The sequence below is a fragment of the Echinops telfairi genome, unplaced genomic scaffold (genome assembly GCF_000313985.2).
Source record: "Echinops telfairi isolate 266 unplaced genomic scaffold, ASM31398v2 ScPeMD7_443;HRSCAF=831, whole genome shotgun sequence".
Classification (NCBI taxonomy): domain Eukaryota; kingdom Metazoa; phylum Chordata; class Mammalia; order Afrosoricida; family Tenrecidae; genus Echinops; species Echinops telfairi.
This window is the reverse complement of record NW_022104341.1, coordinates 5,947,477-5,954,649: the sequence shown is the minus strand read 5'-3', so window position 1 is coordinate 5,954,649 and position 7,173 is coordinate 5,947,477.

The window sequence follows — 7,173 nt, the reverse complement described above, 5'->3', positions numbered from 1 at the left end:
GAGAGCAAATGTTTTGAGAATGATGAGGGCAATGAATGTACAAATGTGCTTTACACAATTGATGTATGTATGGATTGTGATAAGAGTCGTATGAGTCCCTAAAAAAAACGATTTATAAAACAAACAAACAAAAAGAACCTCCCCCTTGGATGCTCAGCCCAGACCACTGCAGCGCCCCCGACTGACACCTGATGCAGCTGCCCCCTGACTACACCAGCACTGCCCACCTGTCCAGGTGAGCCCTTCCTGGCCCACGGAATCATATGGTAAAATGGTGGGAGTATTTACATCACTATTTGTCATGGGGAGGGGTGATTTGTTTTATACCAATCACATCCAAGGCCTGCCACTCAGGAGTCCAACCTCCTATAGAGCAGCTGAGGAAACTGAGGCCCAGAGGGGGATGAGAGCTGGTCAGGATTCCCAGAACAAAGTGGTGGGGAAACTTGGGCCAAAGCTCATTTCTTGTCTCCCATCTCAGTGCTTGTTTAACTACACGAGGCAGTGAGAGGGACGGCTCAGGGCCCTGCACTCTAGGCATTGAGCATGAGCAGAGCCGTCTGTGTGCCGGGGACCATGCCAAGCACAGGGAACATCCAGACAAGGGCCAGACACCGGGAGGCCCTGCCTGTGGAGGCAGCCACCACCTGACTCGAGCAGCCCACTCACAGACTGGGCCCTGGGGCCCCAGGTGCCTGCTTTATTGACCTTGTCTTAGGTGAGAACAAAGGTAAGAGTTGAGGGACAGATTGTCACTCAACTGACTCACTGCAACCCATTGTCCCTCATGGAGGGACAGAGTAGAATTGCCCCTATTGGTTTCTGAGAGGGTAACTCTTCACCAGCATAGAAAGCCTCGTCTTTTTCCCAAGGAGCGGTTGGTGGTTTCGAACTGCTGACCTCGAGGTTAGCAGTCCAATGTATAACCACTACATCACCAGGGTTCCTCAAGCAACTCAACAAGCAACTGTTTTTAAAAATACTCTGTGCCAAGCACAGCACCAGTTACTAAGCAAAAAACCTCAGTGGAGATCTGCCCTCTGGCTCCCAGGTCACAGCTGGCCGGGTTCTGGGGCTCTCTGTGGTGCCCAGGGCTGGGGACACCCAGGAGCCCCCTGGGTGTCACAAGCATCCCGGAGGGGCCAGTTTGGTCTGCCTCTCTAGACAGCTGCTTCCTTCTTCCCTAGGACACTGCTGGGGGGACTGGGCCCAGCAGGGCTAATTACCTACTCTAATGGAATGAACCAGTTTTCCTGGAGTGGAGCCCAGGTGGGAGGAATCTGTACTTTTCTAGATGGAGAAACACTGAGTGCCAAGGAATCTTGCCAGCTGAGCCCTGGGTGGGTGGATGGGTAGGTGGGGCAGGCTCTCGGGGGGACCCAGGCTGGTGTGCCAACCCAGGGGCCTTGTAAAGGTGGCCTCTGGTCCTATAGCTTCCCCCATGAGGAGGTCACGAGCCCCACATTATCTCCTACCCTTAGCCACCCCACTCCGGTTCAGTCTCCCAGAGTTCACTGCTGCTCTGGGGAGCAGCTTGAAGCCCCCCAAGAGGAATGGGCTGAGAGTTGATCCCTCATCCCACACCCTTCCAGCCCGATGATGTCGAGCCCATGGTTTGGGAGACCCTGAGCCCTACGTAATGAGTGGTGGGTTGGGCTGCTAACCACAAAGTTAGTGGTTCAAACCTACCAGCCTCTCTTTGTGAGAAAGATAAGGCCGTTTACTCCCGTCAAGATTTACAGTCTCTCACAGATGGGCCCACCCTTAAGGGCTGCCTCACCTTGACCTCGGACCCATTTCCATCGCTGTCTCAGGCCCCGAGTTGCCATTCAGCCCAAATGGGGCACCAGTTAGAGCTCCCAGTATCGACCCCACATCCCCACCGCCCCCACCCTTCTCCCAGCTGCTTGGGGGACCCTCTGACTGGATGGGGATGCTAGAGCAGTAAACACACCTGCAACTTGCAAAAAAAAAAAAGATTTACAGTCTCAGAAACCCACAGGAGCAGTTCTGCTCACCCTACAGGGCAATATGGGTAGAAATTGACCCAACGGCAGAAGGGGGCCCTGGTTGGCTGCACTATGCTCTGCACCCTCCTGGTTCCTTCCTTCTAAGAGCAGTGGGCCATCACAGACTGTCTTGAGTCACGCAGGTGCCACATAAATGTTCACTGGCATTTTTGCAGCAACCCACCCCGCCTGTGGCCATGGGCAGAGCCCTTCTAGCGCACATCACAAGGCCAGCTCTCCAGTTGCCCTCCAAAGCTAAGCCCTCCCCGGATCCCGTTTTGGAAGGCACTCAGCATTTGGTTTGGAACCTGTAAGTGTCTGGAGGCTGCCTGGGGGTGAGTGGGGTAGGGGGAGAGAGGTGGGCAGGGCAGGATAAAAAGAGCTGACAAGCAAACTGAGGCCCCCAGCTCTCTGCGGCCTGCTCTCCTCTCTGCCTTCCGTGGAGAGAAAGGCACTGTCACCTCAGCCCGATGATGATGACAGATAAAGCAATTCGATTTACAAGGCTGGGGCGGCGCAGGGTGTGCCGGGAAAGGATGCCGGCTGCTTGGCACAGACTGGCAGGAATGGGAAGGGCAAAAAGGGGAGGTCAAAGTATGGGACTTTGCCTTGGCAGCTACAGGGAAGCCCCACAAAAGAGATGGGGTCCAAGTTAAGTAGATTAGATGGCTCGAGACATCCACAAGAAGCGGAGCCCCCACACTAAGTCCTCCATGGGACAGGTCAGCCAGCCAGCTAACCCATTGCCATTAAGCGGTTTTCAATGTATAGTGACCTTATATGGGGGTTTCTGCTGGAAGAAATCTGTACAGGAGCAGGCGGTTTTCTCTCTCCCAAAGGGTGGTTGGTGGGTTTGAACGGGGGCCAGTCTTGCAATTAGCAGCCCAGTGCTTACAACATCGCCACCTGGGTGGGAGGAAGGAAATGGTTTTGGATGAAGACTCCTGAGCTTAAACCAATCCCTGGCAGGGTCAGCCTCGGCGCTCAGAAAGCAAAGGCCAATCCCTGGATAGCGTAAGCAGTTTGCATTCAGCGACTAGCTCCCACCCAGCGGTCTCACAGAAGAAAGACCCAGTGACCTGATTCTGTTGGGGTTACAGCCCAGGAAAACCCATGTTGCAGTTCTACTAACACAGCGGTCCTCAACCTGTGGGTTGAGACCCCTTTAGGGGTCGAATGACCCTTTCACAGGGGTTTCCCGATTCATCACAGTAGCAAAATGACAGTGATGAAGTAGCAACGAAAATAATGTTAGGGTTGGGGGTCACCACAACATGAGGACCTGTACGAAAGGGCCGTGACATTAGGAAGGTGGAGAACCACTGCTCTAACACATCGAGTTTCCAGGGTGTCAGAATGTTTTTTTTAAGTTAACTACTGTCTAACTGTCGGTTTTTGTGCTGTTGGGCCATGGTTGCTTGCATGTTGTTATGATGCTAGAGCCAGAATCACCAGTATTTCAGATACCAGCAGGCTCAACCCCGGTAGGCTAGTTTCTGTGAAGCTTCCAGAGAAAGGACAGGCAAGGAAGAAAGGCCTGGTGACCGAGTCCCAAGCATTGATCAAGGAAAACGGCTGCCTGGCAGCAGGCTGTAGCCTGGCACAGGGCTAGGAGACAAGCCTCCTAGGTTGGAAGCATTTACAATGCACAGGGGTGGCAATAACGGGCACAAGCAGACCCGTGGTCATGAAGGTGGCGCAGCACTGGGCAACGTCTCATCCTGTTGCATGTGATGTTGCCAGAGTTAGAGGCAACTTGACAGCAATTAACCACAGCAACGGAATGGCTACAAGGGCTTGATGGCCTTCATCTATCACTCTGGGATCAGACCGTGCTGTCTTCCTAGTCACTTGCATGCCTTGACCCAGGGAGTCACCCACTCACTGTACAGGCCGGGCCTTCATGCGGCCAGCCTCCCAAAGAGATGCTCTTCCCAGACCACAAAGAGAAACCAGGGCTCCGGAGGTGGAAAGTGGAGAAAAGGCGATGGATGTGCACAGGAAGATAGAGGAATTAGAAAGTTCCAACTGGGACCGCTTCAAGGATTTGCTGGTCAGCAACAGAGCGCTTAGAGGAACAAAGAATGAGCAGAGTCGTAAGATGAGAGAGTAGGCTGGGGGAGATGTCTGAGGTCCTCAAATTCATAGGAAATGGAGAATCAGGGCCAACCCAGGTCAGCATCAGGCTTAAACATGAAACCGCTGCCACTGCTGTCAGACGCATCTTAATGGACCCCGCGTGTGTCCGAGCAGAACAGTGTTGCATCGGGCTTTCAATGGCTGGAGTTTCAGAAGTCACGGTCCCCAGGCTGTTTTCTTTGGACGTGCCTCTGGGTAGACTGGAACTTCCCATTTTCTGAGAGTCGTCAAGAAGACTAAGTGTTTGCACCACCCAGGAACCCTAACTGCTGGTCCCCTTTTCTCTCCGCAATCAGAGCCCATAAGTCCAGGAGTAGTACAAGAGATTATTAAATGCTTGTCTGATGGCTACAAGGCTCGTAGTTGGGACCCACCCAGAGGTGGGGCTGGTGAAGTGCCCCCTAAAGGGCTCAGCCTTGGAAACCCTCCGGAGCAGTTCTACTCTGTACACATAGGGTCGCTATGAGTCGGAATCTGTCGATGGCAGCCTGGAGGAGCAGGTCAATAGGTTGGTGGTTTAAATCCATCAGCCACCTTGGGGGAGAAACATAAGACCACTGCTCCCGTATACCTGTGCGAGGCAGTTCTAGTCCGCTGCAGGCAGAGCAAGGAGTTTGCCTTCCTGACTGGAGCCAGTCTCCCAATACCACCAGGGGGCAGCACGCACCTATCCACAGGCCATTGTCACAGTGTAGGCTGGGCAGGGCTCTCCTGCCTGGATTCTGAGCTGTCAGGGACTCTCCTGCCCTAACGCACAGAGAACTAATGGGGACAAGCTACTTGACACCGGCCGGCTGTGGCGCACTGACTCCCCCAGAAAGGCCCAGGCAACAAGTTAGCCCAGGACTCTAGAACAAAACCTGCAGCCTTCTGGGGCAGCCTCTGCTCTGAGACTGAGCTTACCCCTCCAGGAGGGCGTCAGTGCTCTGAACCTCAGGCCCTCCCACCAGTCCACCTTCCCTGATGTCTCCAGCCCTTTGCTGACCAGCATCTTTCTCCCTCCTCCTGTCTCTCCCAGGAAGTAAGCCCAGAGGGCAGAGATCTATGGGAGGGGTCCTAGAATAGTTTCTAGTACATTGGAGGCACTCAAGAAGGATTGCTTGAATGAGTACATGCATCAGAAACAGGATGCTACTAGGGTGGTCTTTCCCCTTCTCCCATTTTGAGGAGTGAATTCACCCTGCTGGAAGAATGGACAGAACAGGAGGGACCCCAGGGACTTTGCCAGGACACCATCCAAACCGGGCTTTACAGGCCAGCCCTTGAACATCCTCTCCATGGCTCTCCCTTCCTCCCTCCAGCTTCGGGTCCATCCTGGGCCGTCTCTGCCTCGCCACAGGGAGGATATTCCTGTTTCACCACAGCAAGCTCAGTCAGCTACATGCTAAAATGCAGACACCGAGTCTGGTGCGTGTGTGCGTGCGTGTGGACTGGGCACAAAGGCCGTGCCTACAAACATGTCTTTCTGACAGCTGTCCAAGAAGGTCCCTGGCCCCCCGCACCCCCACCCCGCCGTGGCATATTGGTTCAGATCGCCAAAGCTCACTGTCCTTTTGGTTTTCTGACTTCTTACTGACTTTGTAGAATCCCTGCCTTTGCACTGGGCATTTCACCAGCTCTTCTTGCCTTGGTTTTCCCAGGGTGCCCCGGCATTGCCTGATCTATAAGTGGAGGCCACTCCGGTGTCCAGGGCAGACGCCTCAGTGGCCTTGCATTTCTTCCTTAGCAATCCACCTTTTATCACCCAGACCGACAGGGAGGCTTCCTCAAGCAATCAAACCGGGGGGGTTCAAGACAGAAAAGTGCTTCTGACCTTAAAAACAGAAACGAATAAATCTGGAAATGGCTCTTGATATTGGGCCAGAAAGTCGGGTTGGAGCCTAATGTTTCGGTATGGCAGCTTCTCAATCACTTAGCAAATAGGTTCTCCCAGGCAGGCTCTGTGCGGTGGGAGCTAGCAAGATGAGAATGTACAGTGCAGGCCTGGAAGACTCCAGGGAAGCGAGGGAGGGCAGAGGCTCAAGGGCTGGGCAAAGACAAAGGACAAGGAACCAAACCAGGATGGGTCCCTCACACGGCAGGCACCTTCTAGTGCCCACCTAAGGCAGCAAAGAGCAATTTCACATAATGATCCTTCAGGGCCACATACTACCTCACCAGAGCCCCCAGCCCCCACCCCCAAGGTCTGGTTTCCCATCACCCAGGAAAGGAGTAGCTTCTATGGCCTAAACTGCCTTGTCTCCCCATTCCATCGCTCAGGGATCGGTGACTGTGACATCCTGGGCTGTGTTATGGCCTTGAAGCTCAGGATGGGGGAGGGATGGTCCGGAGGTCCCAATATGGTGTCTGGAGCCGCCTCCTCTAAGCGACACCTTCTCCCCACTCTCTACCTTTCCCGGCCTCCAGTCCGCCGCGGCAAAACCGCAACCAAGCGACCAGCTTGGCGGGGAGGGGGCGACGGGTCCAGGCGCGCGAGCGGGACAGAGGCGAGGCTGAGGTTAGAGGTCAGGGGTCGAGGGCGCTTCCGCGTCCCCGGGCTGCAGTGGGAGGAGCTGCGGGCTCCCGGGCGGTGGGGAGCCCGACTGCGGGAGGGCGGGAGGGGATGGCGGCGGAGGCGCGCAGGGGCGGCGCGCAGGGCTGGGCGCGGGCGGCGAGGGGACTGCGCGCCTCGGCTGGGCTCCGCGGCGGCAGCCTGAGCTCGGCCACTGGGGCCCTGCAGCGCACCGGGCCGACCCCGCGCCCCACCACCCACCCCGCCCCGGGGAGGGCGCCCGGGCGAGGCGGGGCCCGGAGAAAAAGGCGCCGCTGGAGCGCGGAGACCGCAGCCATCGCGGGCGGGAGACCGAGCGCACCCTGAGCGCCTGCCAACCGGCGCCCAGGCACCCCCTCCCCTAGGCCACCTCCCCGCCCGGAGATGGGCAGACGCGTGGATGGCGAGGCTCCCCGCGCCGCCGGATCTCAGGAGCCCGGCGCCGGGGCGCTGCGCTGAGACTCCCGCTCGGCGCGGCCCGGGAAGCCTGCAGGT